At 34.6% G+C, this 19,915-nt stretch overlaps 1 protein-coding gene and 1 long non-coding RNA gene across 3 annotated transcripts in view; both read left to right on the top strand.

Annotated features, from left to right (window-relative positions):
- The window catches only part of arb2a (ARB2 cotranscriptional regulator A), a 319,558-nt gene that overhangs the window by 196,531 nt on the left and 103,112 nt on the right, over positions 1-19,915 (top strand).
- LOC147844378 (uncharacterized) lies at positions 3,595-6,127 on the top strand. The gene is made up of 2 exons (XR_015491784.1): positions 3,595-4,586; positions 5,095-6,127. It is a non-coding gene; the product is annotated as an uncharacterized LOC147844378 (long non-coding RNA).

Here is a 19,915-nt window from a genome sequence, read left to right as displayed (position 1 = left end):
TCTTGTAGCATGTTTTTTTTTTTTTTTTCGGCCTACTTTCTAACACCTTAGAAAGCATCATTACTGCTGACTTCTTATCTTGCCGTGTCAGAATTTCTCTATATACCCTTCCACATCCGCCCCATCCCCCTTTCCTTAACCTCTTACCTTATTCTCTCCCCCTTTTCCCGTTCATTTTCCTCCCCCTTTCTCCCCATCTCCAGCACAGGATCCTCAGGCTTTTCCACTGTGATGCCACAACTCGATTTACCCCTCATCACTGTCTCTATTTTTCCTCTCTTAGGGGACACATTCTTGATTTGGACTCATTTCACGTTGATAAAAACACTAGGGGGCACTGCTTATCCTTAGTAACTGCTTTTGCATAGACTAAACTGGATGAGAGGCAGTGTAGGTGTGTGTGGAGAATGAGATTTCTTCACTTGCTTTTACAATCTGCATTCACAGTTGAGCGGGACGGTTTACCCCATAGCCTGTTTTCCTTGTGTTTCTCACTTGTTGTCTTGCTTTCTCATTTACTGTTTGCTTAGTTTGTTAATTGTGTTACATTTTTGGTCACCTCTGCGTTTTGTTATAAAAAAAAATGAACTAAATGAATTGACCACTTGTCCATGATCTTACTGGTTTTTTTATAGTATCTCTCTGAGACCTTCAAACTGACCTGCCGTGTCATTTTCAGCTCACACATTTTTCTAACAATAGCCTGGCAAGTTTGTTTGACTCATCATGACATTTAACCTGAGCGCGAGTTAGTCAGCACCTTGAATGTTGGTTTGCAATTCTGCGTTCTTGGAAAAGCAAGTCGCATGCCATCAGTTTGAAATGACAGTTCCGAATTCTCAAACAAAAAAAGCAAATTAAAAGCAACATAAAAGATACTTTATGATTCCTATAATTGACGCATCTCGGTTTGCGAACTTCGTGAATATTGCTCATCACATGTAGAGGCGTCAAACACGACAAAGAACAAAGGAAACTGCAGAAACTAGCTTCTCACTATTATAACCACAGAAGGAAAAATTCCCAAATGACAAGATAATCACCGCATTCATACTTACCTTTATCAGTACATAAATGTCTTCCGTGGCTCCAAACTAAATAAATAAAATGTTGTTTTTTTTCTTGAATGTCCTCAGCTGTGGTTGGTAATTACCACACTCTGACAAATCGCTGACAGCAGTTAAATAGTTAAAAAGATAATTCTGCTGTAAGTGGTGTATTAAGGGGAAAGGTCATTCTTGGTCTATTTAGTACGTCGAATCTCTTTCCCAGCGAAATCCAGACTTTGTCCCTTTGTGCTTGAATGACATGGGCTTTCTCTGTAATAACATCCTTAGTAATGGGCCATAATAATAGATATTGTGCTAATCAGAAAGTATACTAACTAAGTGTACTAATAGGCACCGAACTGACAACCATCAATAAACGGATTGTACGACAATGCTACATTTGTATTTGGCTGAATGCTAATTGCTACAGTTCGTTTTTAGATATATGTGCGTTTGTGTGATTTACATCAATTAAAAAGTCATTTGGGTTCCTGTAATAGACATTTATATACTTGATAAAGTTCTATGATTAAAAAAAAGCTATATTTTAAGTGATAAGTAACTTATATTTTATTTTTTGGCTTTTAAATCAAGTCTTAAAAAGATAAATAAAATATCAAGTATTTGAGGAAATCAAGACATTTGTATTTCTCTAAATGCTAATTGCTATAGTTTGTTTTAGATACATGTGAGTTTGTGTGATTAACATCAATTGAAAAGTCATTTGGGTTCCTTTAAGGAACATGTATACTTGATAAAGTTCTATAATAAAAAACAACAATATTTTTAGTAATTAGTATTTATTTATTTTTGTTTTAATACGAGTTTTAAAAATAAAAATAAAATAGCAAGCACTTTAGAAAATCAAGACATCTTTTCTTTAAGGGACATTTATATACTTGATAAAGTTCTATGAAAAAAAAACAGTTTTAAGTAATAAGTAACTTGTTTTTATTTATTTTGTGTTGTTGTTTTGTTTTAAATCAAGTTTTTAAAAGGAAATTAAATAAGCACTTTAGGAAATCGAGACATTTTAATTTGTCTGAATGCTAATTGCTGAAGTTTATGTATTTGATAAAGTTCTGTGATTAAAAAAAAACAAACAAACTATATTTTAACATATAACAAGCGAGTTTTTTTTTTTTTTCTTTGAAATCAAGTTTTAAAAAGATAAATAACAAGAGGACTCTAGGAAATCAAGACTTATGTATTTCTCTGAATGCTTATTGTTACAGTTCATTTTTAGATATATGTGCATTTTTGTGATTTTTCAATTATATAAAAAAATGGGACATGGGACATGCATATACTTGATAGTTATATGATAAAATTATTATTATTATTTATTTAATAGAAATTTGCTAATTTTATTGGAATTTTTTTTTCCTCTTTTCTTTTAGCTTGTGTGTGTGCGTGCCTGTAAAAGTGTGTGTGAGAAGGTTCTGAAGTCGTAATAGGTTTTTTTTTTTTTTCTTCTCTCCAGCCTCTCACACACTCACCCTCTCTTCTGCTCAACTCCCGGTTAAAACGTAGCTAGTGGCTATGGGAAGTTAATTTCAGATTGTTATATATTTCCATTAATTTCGGCCGTCTGGTGCTGGACTGCCTTTGAGAACAGGGGTATCAGAGGCTCATTTTTAGGGGGTTCAGGAGTTCTTTCCCTTCGGCAGGCTAGACGGAGCTTTAGAAACAGATAGCTGATAGGCGAGTGGTTTCGTCACGTTCATTAGCCATTGGTCCCCTTTTTTTTTCTCTTCCAACTCAGAGTTGTGACTGAAAGGATGGGGTGAGTGCCTCAGAAAGTTTAAACAAAACGTCTCTGCTGAGAGCCCATCTGAAAAAGCCCTGCAGCTAGTCTCAGTACAGAAAAAAAAGAGGTTTGGCCTGACACTGACGTTTAAAGGCGTACATGTACTCGCACACACACACACACACACACATATCAGCAATCGCTTCTTTCGTACACACCCTTGTACTTAGAATCATACACAGACAATACACAGTTGTAGCATACACACACCTGACCTCCCGCTACACTTTGAAACGGGCTCGGAAACTCCCTCAAGCTTTCAAAGAGGCTTAATATTTTCTTTTCTTCTCGAGTGGCTAAAGTGCACGCCTTTTTCTTTGTTAATAAAACGTTTTTGTTTCATTCCCCTGCCTGCTTTTATGTTTCCTTGTGAAGACAAACAGATTATTAGTGTTATGTCTGCTTGTGAACTGGAGCAGACGTAACATGTAAATAGGCGAGTATTTAGAAGGTAAATATGGGACTTTGATGTTTTAGCATCTCATGCCATTTCCTGGCCACTGTGTTTAAAATCCAGGATTAATTCCCAGTCATAAGCAGCTTTTATTGATATTCTGTCCGGCGTGACCCTATAAGGATGTCATATTGGTTGTGTGTACTTAACGTTCATCCAAATAATGGTAATTTTATCATGGTGTGTACTCTGGGCAGCTGTATTTCTGTCAGACGTGCACTCTGCTCTGCTAGTTTGTCTCTGCGAGTTGACGGCGAGTTGGGCTTTCCTGTAAACACCTCGGGCAGCCTGACCCCTGTCTCTCCTGCCGTCTGCCTGAACCGGCCCTCACCTCCCCCGGCTGACGAGGCCCAGCCTGTACGTGTCAGTGGGCGTCTGAGTTATGACAGAGCCGCGTCTCCCTCCTCGCTCCATCCCTCATTCTTCCAGCCGGGAGAGTCAATGATCCAAAACTCTGTTAAAACAGGGTCAGCCCCACATGTGCACTTACAGGGTGTCAGTTTAACCTGCTCAGAAATACTTACGGCTATTATTATAGCTTATAAATCATTAAGAAAGTTTAATTATACAAAAATTTCATGGTGGAAATGTGCAGGATGACACATGGGAAGGAGAATTTAATGGGCCAGCAAGTCCCAGCACAGAGAGGGGAAATATTGAGGTTAGCTTTCTATTTTATGGCACTGCCGAAAGGCTGAGGGAGACACATAGTTGGGTTTTGCCCTGTTGATGCATGCGCTCTCGCATATACCGTTTCCCCTTGTTTCACTGCCAGAGACGGCTTCGACAGTTTGGGAGGTGATGAAGATGTTGCTGCGATCACACCTAGTATTATTCTTTCTTAAGTAAAATCTCCCCTAATTAACACAGGAGTTTAATTAGCCGGCGGGATTTCATCTTCTTTTTTGAGACATCTGCATTTGACAGAAAGAAAAAAACATAATTTGTATCATTTTTTTTTTGCAATCGCTTAGTACTATAATTATTTTAAGTGTATCGTCCCAAACTAGATGTTCATTTGAATTGATTTATGTATATTCATATTATGAATGTAATTTAAATCTAAATACATGCGTTTCCAAACCTACAGTAGGTAGATCAGCCATACAAATTAAATAAATTGTTGAATTTGTTGTACTTTACAGCTGTGGTAATGATAAAGATGGATACTGTTGTATTTAGACGGATTGTTCTAGATATGTGCAATTAAACAGTGCAGTCATTACAAATACAATTATTTAGGGTTTTAATAAATGTTTTTTTTTAAGTAAAAGTAAAATAGAAGAATTATTAGCCTCCCTTTGATTGATTTTATTTTTTTCCTTTTTCAAATATTTCCCAAATGATCCAACTGATCAAGGAAATGTTCACAGTATGTCTGATTAGTTATATATATATATATTTTTTTTTTTTTTCTTCTCCTGGAGAAAGGCTTATTTGTTTTATTTCGGCTAGAATAAATGCAGATTTTTTTTTTTTTTTTTTTTTTTAACATTTTAAGGTCAATTTTATTAGCCCCATTTAAGCTATATGTAGCCCATAAATATATACATTCTTTTTTTAAAAGTCTACAGAACAAAACAACATTATACAATAACTTGCCTAATTAACCTAACTTGCCTAATTAACCTAGTTAAGCCTTTAAATGTCACTTTAAACTGTATAGTAGTATCTTAAAAATATCTTGTCAAATATTATTTACTGTCATCATGGCAAAGATAAAATAAATCAGATGTTAGAAATGAGTTATTAAAACTATTATGTTTAGAAAAAATATACAGGGGGGCTAATAATTCTGACTTGAACTGTATATATTTTATTATTGATAATTAGAAATGTGTCTTGATCACCCGGGAATCACTTTTAGACTGGTTTTGGACTTAGGAAAAACTATAGCTCTAAAAAATAAGTTCAAATGTAAGACATGTTAAATCTGAAAGTTTTATGACATTAATATTTTTAATAAAATAAATGCAGACTTTGTAAGCACCAAACTCTTTCTAAAAACATGTACATTTGTGATAATATATACTGTATGTACTAGATTAAAAAAAAAATACAAATAAAAACATTTTATAAAGCATTTTACAAAGATATTGTTTTGTAGCTGATTTATTTTTTAGTTTAGTGGTTTAAAATTAATCTGTCAATTGATGTGGAAACCTATTAGTGACATTAGAATAAAAGTAAGACGTTCAAAAAGTGGATCTTTGAATCAGTGGCAGCTGACCAATTGAAAACGATGCTAAATCAACAACTGCCCACCAACAGTTGTAGCTAGCTGAATGAGCCGCACTACATGTGAAGATACAAACAAAGACTGAAGGCACAAAAGGAGAGTTTGCAGTGATGATACGCACTCCCACACTTGTTGGTACAGTGTGCAGACTCCGCTCTCTCTCCAGGGTTCAAGGCACTGCAGGATCAATGCAGAACGGGTCCAAAATGAGGGGCCCCATCAGCCTTTTATCATCCAAACTGAGATCTCTCCTCATGGGCCCTGTGCCAGGCACAGCTGCTCCAGGGCCCCTCTTTCTCTGATGAGCACAAAAATGGGAGCGCACACACTCGAACACTGCTGGTGCACTATCTGTGCATTTAATTCTTCATCAATACGCTGCCAGATATCTAAAATAAAGCATATTTGTTATACATCAAGGCTCATTCACACCGAAAATCTACATGAATTCAGTATATAGCATTCTGCTTATTCTGGTTTAAATGCTTGTGCCCTTGAAAGTAGGATCAGTTTTGACATTTGTATTATTCATCAGATTTAAAAAAAAAAAAAAAAAAAAAAAAAGCAAAGACAAATTCCAGCAATGATTTATATTTTTATTTTTTTGAGTTGTTATTGTATTTGTAGTATCTAGTACTTGAGTACGCCCCATTTTGAATATTCATATTTTTATCCATTTGTCAGTGAATATAGTTAATTTATTTTGGTGCGTTTGAACAAAACTAATTTATTAAATAGATGCATTTATTAAATAATATTTTAGTCACCAAACATTTTAAAGAATATAAAGATTACATATTTAAACATTATGTGAAAAAAGAAAAATGAAGTAGTGGGGTGGTGGGGGTGAGTATTACAAACTACAAAATAAAAAAAATAAAAATAAAATGAATTTCTTGAATTTTGCTTTTTTTTTTTTTTTTTCCTGATATTTTCCTAACAATCCAATTATTAAACCTCCTCAAATGATTAGCCGCACTGTTTTTTTTCCCCCAATTTCTGTTAAACAGAGATTTTTTTTTTTTTCTAAACATAATTGTAGAGTAATCTGTAATAACTGATTTAGGTTATCTTTGCCATGATGACAGCTCATGATATTTGACTAGTTATTTTTCAAAAGACTTCTATACAGCTTAAAGGCTTAATTAGGTTAATTAGGCAAGTTGGGGTCATTAGGCAAATTATTGTATAACTATGGTTTGTTCTGTGGACTTTCGAAAACAAAATAGCTTAAAGGTGCTAATAAGTTTAAATAAGCTTATAAAATAAAAAAATATATGTATAAAATATTAAAATAATAAATAAATTTAAGCTTAATGCTTTAAAAAAATAAAAACTGATTTTATTCTAGCTAAAAAAACAAATAAGACTCTTTTCAGAAGAAAAAAAGTATATATATTATTAGACATACTGTAAAAATTTCCTTGCTCTGTTCAACATCATTTGAAAAATATTTACATTTACATTTACATTTAGTCATTTAGCAGAAGCTTTTATCCAAAGCAATATATTATTAGAAATACTGTAAAAATTTCCTTGCTCTGTTCAACATCATTTGAAAAATATTTACATTTACATTTACATTTAGTCATTTAGCAGAAGCTTTTATCCAAAGCGACTTACAAATGAGGACAAGGAAGCAATTTACACAACTATAAGAGCAACAATGAATTAGTGCTATAGGCAAGTTTCAGGTCTGTAAAGTCTAAGAAGGAAAGTATTAGTAGTACTAGTATTTTTATTTATTTATTTTATAAAAATTTTTTTTGGGTACATTTAGTGTGATATTCAGAGAGGCAATTGCAGATTAGGAAGTGAAGTGGAGACTGGAGCTTCCTTTAAAAAAGGAAAAAAAAATATTCAAAGGGGGTTTAATGTATAACTGTATAAATGTGTGTGTACTAATTTTAAACTATTATCTTATTTTGTTAGATAAGCTCCAGATTTGGCTTCTGTACTGGCTAATCAAATGTATATGCACAAATATAATATTGTATAACTTCCTATAGAAAATATACATTTAAATGAAAGATTTGTGGGGGGTGTACTCAAATATGTTGAGCTTTCTATTTAATCATTTACTTTTTTTTACTTATCATACTTGGTATGAACTGTCTTTACTCCAAACTCCTAGTTAGAGTAATGTAATTGAGTTTATATACAATTAATGTTGAGGTCAAGAAGAAATTCCATCACTCTACCATGTCTGACATGTAAACCTTTGACAAAATTATTCTTTGGCAGTATTTTGGTACAGTAATAGGATCAGATAGTAACGTTATAGCACTGCCAAGAACATGGTAATATGTTGGTATGTATTGATAATTGAAGCATAAACAGTTCTGAAGGCCTCAAAGAGCTTCAAACCTCAGGAGTCGCCTGTGTGTGGCCTTTATTCGACAGTGACTGATGCCCAAGCGCCCCCCACGCCTGTGCCCCCTTCACTTGCTCTTTCACTCATCCTGCCCCCATGTTTCCCTCTTTTCCTCTTGTTTTCCATGAGTGCAAGCTCGACACAGCACCGCTGCCTTTCCTGGCACGCCGCTCCTTATCCTCTCGCTTTTGTTTCCAGTAGGTGTCAAACGCTCACTGCTTGTGCTGTGTCAGTAAATATTTACCCGGCTTCCTTTTCCTCGCCCGCCTTTGCTGACGTGTGTATGTGTATGTGTGTGTGTCTGTCCATAGTTGCCCCATCCCCACTCACATAGGTCCACTGATACCCCATTCTGGCCCAGCCTTTCCGGGACAACACTCTGGCCGATGTCATCCTTTACACGTGGCGTTCCACTCAGCAACTGGAAGTAGAAGAGGAAGTTATTGCCACTTTCTGTCCACTTACTAGTGTGCATAAATCAAAACCTGCCTGTCAAGCTCCACTGCGGTGCCTATAAATGCACATGTACCTAGAATATACTCCTGGCTGGACGTTTGCAGGGGTCAGATATATCCACACAGACGCACACGCTGCCTCCCCAGGGCCTCATAGTGTCCTGGTGCTTAGGGTTTCCTTCCTGCCCCAAAGACAAAGGACGGGCAGGCGCTGAGGCCCAGGCTTCAAAGCAGGGGAAGACACGAGTGTTGTCTTTTCCTGTGCAGGGTGTCGGAGCTCCAGGACTGCTGCCGCTGTTTTTTCAGCCTGAGAGGGGGGCCGGAGGAATGAGGGCTGGCCTGTGGCCTCTTGGACCTGGAGAATGAGGAAAGGCCACCTCCTTTGGAGCCCCTCTTGGCTCCGGAGGTTAGATGGTCTTAGTGGGGTCAGCACAATGCTATCAAAGGATGCTGAGATTAGTGTGACACCATTGAACTTTCAAACCAAACAGCATTTATTTGAAGGAAAGTCAACAAATTTGTATTATTTTCAGTCAGCAGGTTGTACAAAAATTTGTTTGTCACATACATACTGCATAAATTAGACTTTAAACTGTGCACTTATATTAGACTGTTGGTTCAAGACTTGCCGGCGGCCAGTCAAAGTCAGGTGATTGAAAAGCTACTGTGAGGCTACTTTTTTTGCAGTGTGCTTCATCGGCTCTAGTCTGGCTAACAATCCAGTTTACCCAAATCAGCAAGTTGAATCGACCAGGGCTGTTGATGTTACTGTAGTTACTCTGATTGGGTGTTCAGTTTAGCAAACAAGCAGAAGTGATTTAAGTGAGCAAAGACGCTTAAATGGTCCCAACCGAAGACTGCTTAAGCATTTATTGTGCACATAATTCCATAACCATTTAGATGTCTGGAGTGAACGAGTGATCATTGGTCATTTTCAAGATGATTAGCAAGTGCTACTTTCTTTATAGCTTTTATATTTACACTGATTATACCTGTTTTGAATGAGTAATATAGATTATTGAGACTCGTTGATGTGGTAATTACTTTAGAAAAATGCATATATATATATATATATATATATATATATATATATATATATATATATATATATATATATATATATATATATATATATATATATATATATATACAGTTAAAGTCAGAATTATTAGCCCCCCCTTTGATTTATTTATTTTTTTTTCTTTTTCAAGTATTTCCCAAATAATGTTTAACAGAGCAAAGACATTTTCACAGTATGTCTGATAATATTTTTTTCTTCTGGAGAAAGTCTTATTTGATTTATTTCAGCTAGAATAAAAGCAGTTTTTAATTTTTTTTTAAAAAGCATTTTAGGGTCAAAATTATTAGCCCCTTTAAGCTACTTTTATTTTTAACAGACTACAGAACAAATCATCGTTATGCAGTGACTTGCTTAATTACCCTAACCTGCCTAGTTAAACTAATTAACCTAGTTAAGCATTTAAATGTCACTTTAAGCATTGAACATTTTAAGCTCACTTCGGATTTTTTCTGTAGACCAATGTAAATGTCAACATTATTATCGTATTGAAGTCTGAAAAATGAAATGAGCTATTGCTCAATGTTGGAGGCGTCTGTAGGTTATTTATTTTTTTCCATGGTGCAACATTTAAGCAAACCATAACTTTATATGATTTACACTATAGGAGGTTTTAACGTTCTCTCGTTTTCTGAGAGTATTAGATCCTGTCATCGCCACCAAATTTCTTAAGGCTTTTGATATTCATACGTTCTTAAGAGTTTCTTCCTGCAAGTGTCCAAATATGTTTTAGGGCCAGTTTAGATGCTTGCCAAGACATACTGCTGTTATGCGGATGTGCATGTATGTAAGCTGTGCGCGCTGTGCATCTATGCACAGTGTTGGCCCTCTCTCGCTGGTCGTAATTGGACAGTTAATCAATCAAATATTTAAGCTTCATTTTACCACGCAGTGGGATGTCCAGATTATGGCAGCAGTTTGGATGCATTAGTCTGGACTCAGCACCGATGCTAACAGCATGGCTTCCTGAATCAGCCCGCATCTGGATTCACCCGCACGTGTGCGTGTGTGTGTGTGTGTGTGTGTGTGTGTGTGTGTGTGTGTGTGTGTGTGTGTGTGTGTGTGTGCGTATCAGCACTGTCTTTCCTCACCATGGTAATTGCTGCTTTTTCATGGTGCTTTTTGTTGGTAAGCACGTTCCTTTTTTAAAGCCAATGTTATTTATTTATCTCTTAGCTACTTTATTCCTCTCTCATTCTTCTGGGAATGTGTTGAGTGTTTTTTTTTTCTCCCTGCCTCCAGGGACGCCATTGTGGATTACCATTCAGTTCTCACCTAATTATCTGGTGACTTGCACTGCCTTTGACACGTAATTATCAAAGCCCTAAATAATTGTCTTATTGCTTGTGTGTTTGCATGTAAGTCTCGTGGAGAGCGTTCGCTTTTGTCGCTGGGACGGCTGAAATGGCGGAGTATTTATCGCCGCACGAGAGTCGCCTCTCCGCTTTTCTTATCGTTAAACTCTCCTCTTTGCATGTGTGTGTGTGTTTCACACTATTCTGAGTTCCCAAATGCGGCAGCAAATATAAAAAGCTGCTCTATTGCGGTCAGCTTCATTAAGGAAAATGCGATTTCCAACAACTGAAGTCGAGCAATTAGCTCACTACGTGACGTGAAGCCACTTAAAGTGCTAAATGTTGTATTTTACAGTAGAGGTCAGTGAAGAGGTCAAGCAGAGGGGAAGAGTGAGAGAATGGGGGAAGGGGGGGCAAGGATATATGACAACGGGGGTATTTTGTCCTCATCAGCTGCAGGATTTAGCCGCTATCGGATGGACCATTTCGTCTAGCTGGTCCAGAATCATCCTTGTGTCTTTAATTGGGTTTCTACTGATTGGGGTCTCATAGCAACTGGACTGTGTAGTAAAGACGGATGAAGAGAAAAGCCTTAATGGAGCTTATCCGGAGAAAAAGAAGGGAAATCTGCTGTCTACAGAGGTTTCCTGCTGGCAGTCCTTGATACTGTTTGACCGAATGTCACCGATGACCATTTACCATATCGTAGGACTTACAAAATCACCCCTTATAAACAATATATTATAACAACTGGCCCATACTAACTCCTGCCTGCAAGAGTTGTGCTGGCTTTATTATAGTGCTTTCAAAACCGCACTCGACTGTTATTCTTTACACATTTCTGGGGTTTTGAGGTCAGTGGGATTTTGTAATAGTTTTGCCCGCTAAGGTTGCGTTTACAGTATTACATGTAATGTAATATTGGGAAATAGTTTTACAGTTATTTATGTTATTTCATGGTCATTCAAAAATCATTTAATGTGCTGATTTGGTCCTCATGAAACATCTTGTTTTTTAGTAATATTAAAATATTATTAATCAGTATTAAGTATATTAGTTTATAAAATAACTTAGAATTGTTATATTAATAATGATATGTTGCTCTTTTTTTCAGAAATTTATATAAATTAGTGAGATTTATTGAACAAAGTTAAGAACATTTATTTCACAGGTTTGTTTTGGGGTTTATTTGTTTTGCAGCAATGACTTAATTGCCTCTCTTGATCAAAATAATGAATACAAATTTTGACTTATTTGGTAATAAAAAAAAAAATATATATATATATATATATATATATATATATATATATATATATATATATATATATATATATATATATATATATATTTATATATATAAAGAAATACAAACACTAGTTAGAGAAGAAAGTATGTTTTTAGGCATCGAATTGACACTGTCACATGTATTCCAGGCCTGTAGCCAGGGGGTTTGGGTGGTTTGGCAGACCCACGCCTCACTGACAAAAGTCCTGAATTTGTCCCACACCTGACCTTGTTTGTCCTTTTTTATGCCATCATAAATAGTTAAAATAACCAAATAAAAAGCCTTTAAGACCAAGGGGAATCCTCTGTTGACTGTCCCTTTGATGTGCCTTCAGCTAATCAGTTTTGACCAATGCTAACAATTATTTTCATTATGTAATCTGACAGATTACAGAGAAAACTGTTAAATATTTGTTCTAAATTGTGTACCTTATGCTTAAAACAAACAAAATAATGAGCAATAAAAAGGTGCACCAATATCGAAATTGAATTGAATGCTAATTGGACTATTGTTGTTATCCATGATTTTTCAAATGTACTCTATAAGAGAGGCTAGAAAAATGTTAAAGCTTTACATTATTATTATTATTATTATTATTATTATTATTATTATTATTATTATTATTATTTATTTATTTATTTTTATTCATTCACTGATTTGATCGTTCATTCATTATTATTATTATTATTATTATTATTATTATTATTATTATTATTATTAATATTTAGAATTTTTTATTGTATTTAATGTTTTAATTATTTGTTTTTATTCAAATGGCCAAATTCTGACTGAGGAAGGTTGAATATGCTAGCCAGTTTGTTATTTGCCTAATAAATGATAATAGTCAACAGTTTTAAATTTAAAACTTTAACAGATTCCCTTTTTTCTATTGATATATGATGTTATAAATATGTATTTTAAAAAGAAGTATTATTTTACTGTTTTATGATACATATTTAGGAAATATTTTTGGGATATAAAAAAATGTGATTATGATGACCATCCGACAAGCTAATCCAGCTGAAAATAGTGCCTAAAATATCACTAAAATGCAGTAATTAAATCTCATAATTAAAAATAGAAAATGAGGCATGTTTGCAAAAAGGTCCACTTTTTGAGAAAAAAATAACCACCCCTTTCACCAGGACGGCTACAGGCCTGAAAATATTTAAAATTGTGTTTATTTTATTAAAAACAAACAACAACAACAACAACAAAAGCTATCATACATATGTATGCTTGACATCCTAAAAGGTCATTCAGCGTAACAATATTTTATTTACAAAAACATATTTTCAGACATTAAGAACAATAATTATTTAATAATTAAATATTAAAAGATTTCATTTAGTGATCAAAGTGCAGCCACAAAATGCAAATTAAATACTATTTTTAAACTTTAACTTGCCACTATTATTAAAATACATATACAGTTTGTTAATTTTATAGTATTATCTATAATCATATGCAGTTTCCATTCAAAAAAGAAGTCCAAATGCATCTTTTAACTTTTTAATGTCTTGACCGTGTCTACGTGCCTAAATGCATTGAGTTGCTGCCATGATATTGGCTGATTAGAAAATTTGCGGTAATGAGCAGTCGGACAGGTGGCCAATAAAGTGGCCTCTAAGTGTAAATTATTATCTATAGTTATATTCAGTGTCCATTCAAAAAGAAATCTAAACGCATCTTTTAACTTTTTAAATGCATAACTTTGGTGTCTTATTGCATTAGTATGAAGTTTTCTTCACAATGTCTCATTTACACACTGAATTGCAACTGGTATTCTTTTTTATATTTATTTGCATAAGAAATTGTGAATCGTCTTCCTTGCAGCTTTTTTAACCGCTTACAGCTACTTTAACACTGCATGGTAACTAAGTGTTGATTCCTGCAAGCAGTCAACTGAAAACATACAAAAAATAAAAAAGACATCCACATAACGAAATAACCTAAAACTTCAAAAAATGCAAATCTCCCCACGAGCGCGTTTGTGTTGAAAATGAGGGAGTGATGTTTAGCCTCCATCCTGAAAGCTGGATGTCATCTCGCTTTTGGATGCCTCCTTCATCGCGTCTTCACCTCTCTCTCCCCCTGTCTCTCCTCCTCAAGCCAGATGCTCAAGTGCAAAGAAAAGGGCAGAAGTGAGATAGCAAATGTTTCAACATCTGTCTCTGTTGATTTTAGCGCAACAAGTACTTCCACATGTTTGCTTTTTCTTCGCGCTGTTTCTGGGCAGGAGGTTGATGAGCACAGCTGCCCGCTTTCTTTCTTTTATGGGTACAGACCAGCTGAGAAGAGCGGCTCACGTGGTGCTATAATGCTTAAGCTAATGTACGGAGGAATGTAGATTACGAGTCTTTTAAGGCTTTAGTCCTGTGCCTGCCGTCATTCCTGCTTGCTCCTTTATGCCGATTGGCTTGACAGTAACTTATTTGCGTTTTTCATCGGATCGTGTGTTCTTTTAATAACTTCATCACTCTGCTCTGGCCATGGGGCATTTTGACTTTTGGCTTTCTAGTTTCGGCATGCATGCATGCGTGTGTGTGTGTGTAAGACAGTTGCAGACGGCGCGCGTGTGGAGCACATTGACTGTCACTGAAGGACATCAATCAGAGCAGTGTGAGGGTGTAAATCTAATACACATGTTTCAGTTTTCCCAGTGGAAAACATCACAGATTCACACACATCAAAGCGCCTCTCTGTCATTTTTCCCCCTTCATATCCAGAGCCCATGTTTGCCATGAGGTTGTGTTTACATGATTTTGTCTGGCCGTTTGTCATGGCATGAGTAAATCTGTCATTAAATAGCATTACAGCCTATTTGTGTGATATATAAATATTCATGCATAACGTTTTTCATATTAGCAGCAGTGTTTTGAAGATGTGCAGCACTTTTTAACAATAGAGCACCTTTGAATTTGAATGAAACGGCTCCAGGAGAAATGCTAGTTAATTAATTAACATCAGCGTGGGGAGTGGCTGCAAATCTTCTAACCAAGTGTTTGCATTAAAGTTAACGTTTTCAGTAGTAAAACATAATACTGTGAAAATGTTTTAATCTTATATTGTTTATTTACTGTTTATTTATTTTTTTATTCTGTGTTATCATGCTTTTTTTGTTTCTGTGTATGACATTGGACACATTAAACTATAGACTTGATAAAATGTGGACGTAGTATCCGTGACATTACCTATAGATTTTTAAGAAAAAGCGCAAATGAAGCTACAAGTGGGCGTGGCCAACCATCACCAATTTGTTTGCGAGCCATCGCGCTGACAGGAAGTAACCAAAAAAGGGCAGAGAGGAGAAGCGTGAACAAAGCTACAGATGCCTGCTAGCATTTTCCTTAGACAGGCTTTTCTTTTGGAGAAACTCTCAATACGTCATTACCTGCGACTCGTTTGTGTTCTGACCACATGTGCTTGATTGTTTACTATATCAATAAAGTGTTTAGACTTTTAAAAACTCTGTTGTAAAACTTTGAGCCACTAAGCATTGTTCTTGTGATGATTTTTTTGCAGGAGGAAAACGCGAATTACTTTAAATATAGTCTGTGTTAGTAAACGCAAGGCTATTTAAAAAAATCCAGGCATAACACTGTATGACAATGTTTCAGATGACCGTTCTAGAGCCTACAGCTAATCAACCTGTCAGATTCTAAAGTGGTTTCAAGTTCTAAAGAAAAATGATAAATAATAAATGATCTTAAATAAAACAAATACATTCTAGATATGGTATAAAAGTAAATAATTTCACTCACCTGGGAAACAGAGGCCACTTCAATGGTTTTTGAGTACAGTTAAGTGCACAGCATGCCATATTATCAGATAATTCTAATAAATAATTTTAAAAGGCAACTGACTGTGTAAAGCCACATAAAACAAAACAAAAGCACGAGTTCTGCAGCCAATCAGCCGGAATCAGCTAAGGTAAAGTGATGGCGACCGGCCAGACCTTGCTGTTACTCAAGTGGCCAGGCCATTAATTATGCTGACTTAATATAAACTAATATAAACAAAATGGATGAGTTATTAAAAAATTTACCTCCTCACAGTTGTCACAAAGGGTTATATTAGCCATATACACCGAAATCTTTCTTTGTACTAGGCTGTAAACATCTTTTTTTCTGCTGTAAAGTAAACATTTGGGTCATTAGAAATGTGTATTTTATGGACCCTGGACTAGCGGAATTTCAATGAATTGCAGTTTTAGTTACTTCCGTATTAGCTTCACAAGGGAGAGCGGGATGTTGCCCCTTGGGAAAAACAAACAAAAACACTTTGAACTCTGGATTAGTAGTTTTCTTGTCATTTTATGTTAGTGGTAAAAAGCAGATTTTAGCAGGTGTTTTTTTTTCTTTTTTTTTATTATTAATCTATTTTTTACAGTGTTACAAAATTGATTATTTTATTCAATTTCAGTAGACAAAGAAATGCTTTGGAATTTTCAGTGTGGATGTTGAATAATTAGTTTATTTGGCTGTTATCTGGTTTAACATTCAACTTACTGACTTATTTACTCCCAACGCCATTTATTTCGAAGTTGATATTTAGCCGCACCATGATGGTGTTTCATAGCATCTAATTTTAATGAGATGGGTCATTAGCCCAATGCTAAACCCCCAACCGGGAGGACCAGGACATACACACACATACACAGCCAGTTCACCTATAGCGCATGTCTTTGGACGTGTGGGGGAAACCGGAGCTCCCAGAAGAAACCCATGCAGACACGGGGTGAACATGGAAAGTCCCCCAACGCAATCTCATGACAATTTGTAACTTTTTGATTTAGTGGCTAATTCGTATGAATTTGTACAATCTAAATTTGTACAATTTAGTGTGATTTCCTCATCACCCAATGACGGCTGGGGTTAGAGGTGGGCTTGGGTGCTATGCCTTCTTTTTAAAATCCAACATTTTCGCACGACTAAACTCATGCGAATTCATACGAACAATAAACTAACAAAACGTAAAATACTTGCGTTTCCTCGTGAGATCAGGCTTAAACTCCAACCAGCGACCTTATTGCTATGAGGTAACACCTCTACCCACTGCGCCACCATGTCACCTTGACATTCTAATACTATATTGAACGATAAACATTCAATTTAAAAAAAGAAAACTAGAAATACAATTTTATAGTTTAACAAAATATGAAGAGTTTAGATGCAAAAACCTCTAAATGCCATTTGAAAATTTCCTCTAAAATGAGCTTTTTTATTAGCCTTCTGTGTGCATGTTCAGTAACATCACTTTTATGGCAAAAAAATAAGTAATTTTTCTGGTCTTCAAAGTTAAATATCTCAATATAAACAAAGAAGGCTGAGAAAAATGTTTTTTTTTTTTTTTCAATGGATATTATAGATGGCACTTAGAGGTTTTTGCATCTGAACACTTCATGAAAAATTTTAATGAAAACAGTTGTTAATGTTAAGAAATATGCAAGCTTGTACCAATAATTTGAATAATCAAAAATTTATTATTATTTCAATTTGCATATTTGTTTATTGATTTTTTTTCCTCAAACTTGTTCAACTTTGATAAGATTTTAGTCAGGATTTGTCTATTATAATACACTGTTCATGCATTTTATATACTTTTAAAATATTTTATTTAACTTGTCTAATAGTTTACAGTTTTTTTTTTCTTCTAACGCATTACTAATAAACATAGAACACTAAAGAAGTCTCATGCTCCATTTGGCAATTTTATTACAAGCTTCTTCTTTTTTTTTTTTTTTAAACCATGTATATCTGGAACAAATTTAGTTACCTTTCCAAAGTCTCAGCCCTGTCTTAACTGACACTTTTAGTACTTTTTAAAAGGTTAAATTTGCTGGCCTCTTGGGTATCATTGAAACAGGAAGACATTTTACCCATGCACGTTTTGCACACTTGATGTGTGTATGTGTGTGTGTGTGTGTGTTAAGAGTCGCCATGTGCTTCCTCCCCTTTTTCTTTAAGAGGATGCTCCTGAGAAAAGCTTATCAGCGGTGTGATGTATTAGTCCTTAGTGCCTTAATAGATTCCATTTATCTCTATACAGTCGCTCTAATTTAAATGGGCTTGGGGAATGTATTAAAATGACTATGGACACTTTGATGTAGCACCAGGCCAGGTGTAGCTCCTGTAAAATGGATCACGTAAAGTGATTGTTAACCTATTGTTGTCAGACCGGCCCTTTTTTCTCTAGCCGTTAATCTTGAATGGAATAGTTAGCATGACAGGCTAACTCCTCTGGATTGAACATGATCTAAAATACAGGGATGGAATGAGTCAGCACTTTGCATGAATTTTCAAATAATGAAGTGTTTTTAAAGATATTTTTTCTTAAATCAACCACGTCTAGAAATAATTCCAGACCATGTACTCATGCTGCAATGTTTAGCTAATAAAGTAATACTTGATTCTGATTGGTCAGTCATGTGATTTCAGGGTATGTTATTCCCATATAATAATGACTAATAAGCTCATCAGGATACTTTGAATCATCTTGATCCTCAGTGATTATGTTCATTTTAGGGCTGCACAATATTGAAAAAAAAAATCTGGCATTGTGATATTTTGTTTCTTTGCAATTATATATGAATATAATTATCACCAGAAGATTTTATTGCTCCATTTGAAAAGATGTCATTAATTTAGATAAACTAGAGTGACCTGAATACTTTTTATTTGCAGTGCAGCTGCATAAATAATAATAAATTATGAATAAATACCTATAAAAACAAATACTTTAGTGCTTCATGATTTTCTGTGGAGTTTAATATTGTTCAAGTACAGATATTGAACGATGTAAACAAATTTAAAATAACCTTGTCATCATTGTAATAATTAATTAAATATATATATATATATATATATATATATATATATATATATATATATATATATATATATATATATATATATATAATTTAATAATTTCTTTATCTTTAATGTTTAATAAATAATCTGATCCAGCAATGTGACTATAGCAAATGCACACATTGCAACATTGATGCTCAAACAACACATTGTTCAGCCCTAGTTCATATATATATATATATATATATATATATATATATATATATATATATATATATATATATATATATATATATATATATATATATATATATATATATGTGTGTGTGTTTGTGTGTGTGTCACGCCACTTTTTTTGACTGTTTGGTACCACATTGTGACTGAATAATAAACAGGTTAGTGTATGCTCCATTCAGCCATTTTTGTTTCTGTCAGTTTTGCATTTAATTAAATAAAATAATAAACCATTATGACTCAAAACAATGTTTGGTGTTTAATGTTTACATTTTGTGGCAAGTAGCCATGTAATAAGTAGGGGATAAAGTACATCCAGATGGTTGTTTTTGCTGAATAAAGCCCTTCAGGCAAGTACAACAGTCTTCTGTTTTGCGCCAGGCTGCTGATAAGTCTGTCATGCTTTATTCTGTGATGACAGCCACCTGTATGTACTTTATCTCTTATTTAGCCTCTTATTAGCATTGCTTAATTTGTACATTAATAATTTCCAAAGGAAATATAGCAAATAATATCTGCCAACCACACTTTCAGTTTCCCTGTGACATGATGACACTAAACTGTAACAGCGTATATAATAATGGGTTTACACCAAACATGCAATTAAGCAGCCTATTCTTATAAGTAAGTTACATACACAGTAAATTCAAAAGTGAATAACTTTGAATGTATGTGAAGAGAAAAACATTCCCTGCGTAAATTAGAGCAAGTGATGTGGTACTGTGCATTTGTTGGGAACCCATTGTAAGAGCATCACTAAGTTTCTGAATGGTCTCAAAACCTAAATGTAACCTCTAAATGTGTGTATAAACCCACAGCCTTGCTTGCTA

The sequence above is a fragment of the Danio rerio genome, chromosome 5, assembly GCF_052040795.2.
Source record: "Danio rerio strain M-AB ecotype USA chromosome 5, GRCz13ab, whole genome shotgun sequence".
Classification (NCBI taxonomy): Eukaryota; Metazoa; Chordata; class Actinopteri; order Cypriniformes; family Danionidae; genus Danio; species Danio rerio.
This window is presented reverse-complemented; position numbering and strand designations above follow the sequence as displayed.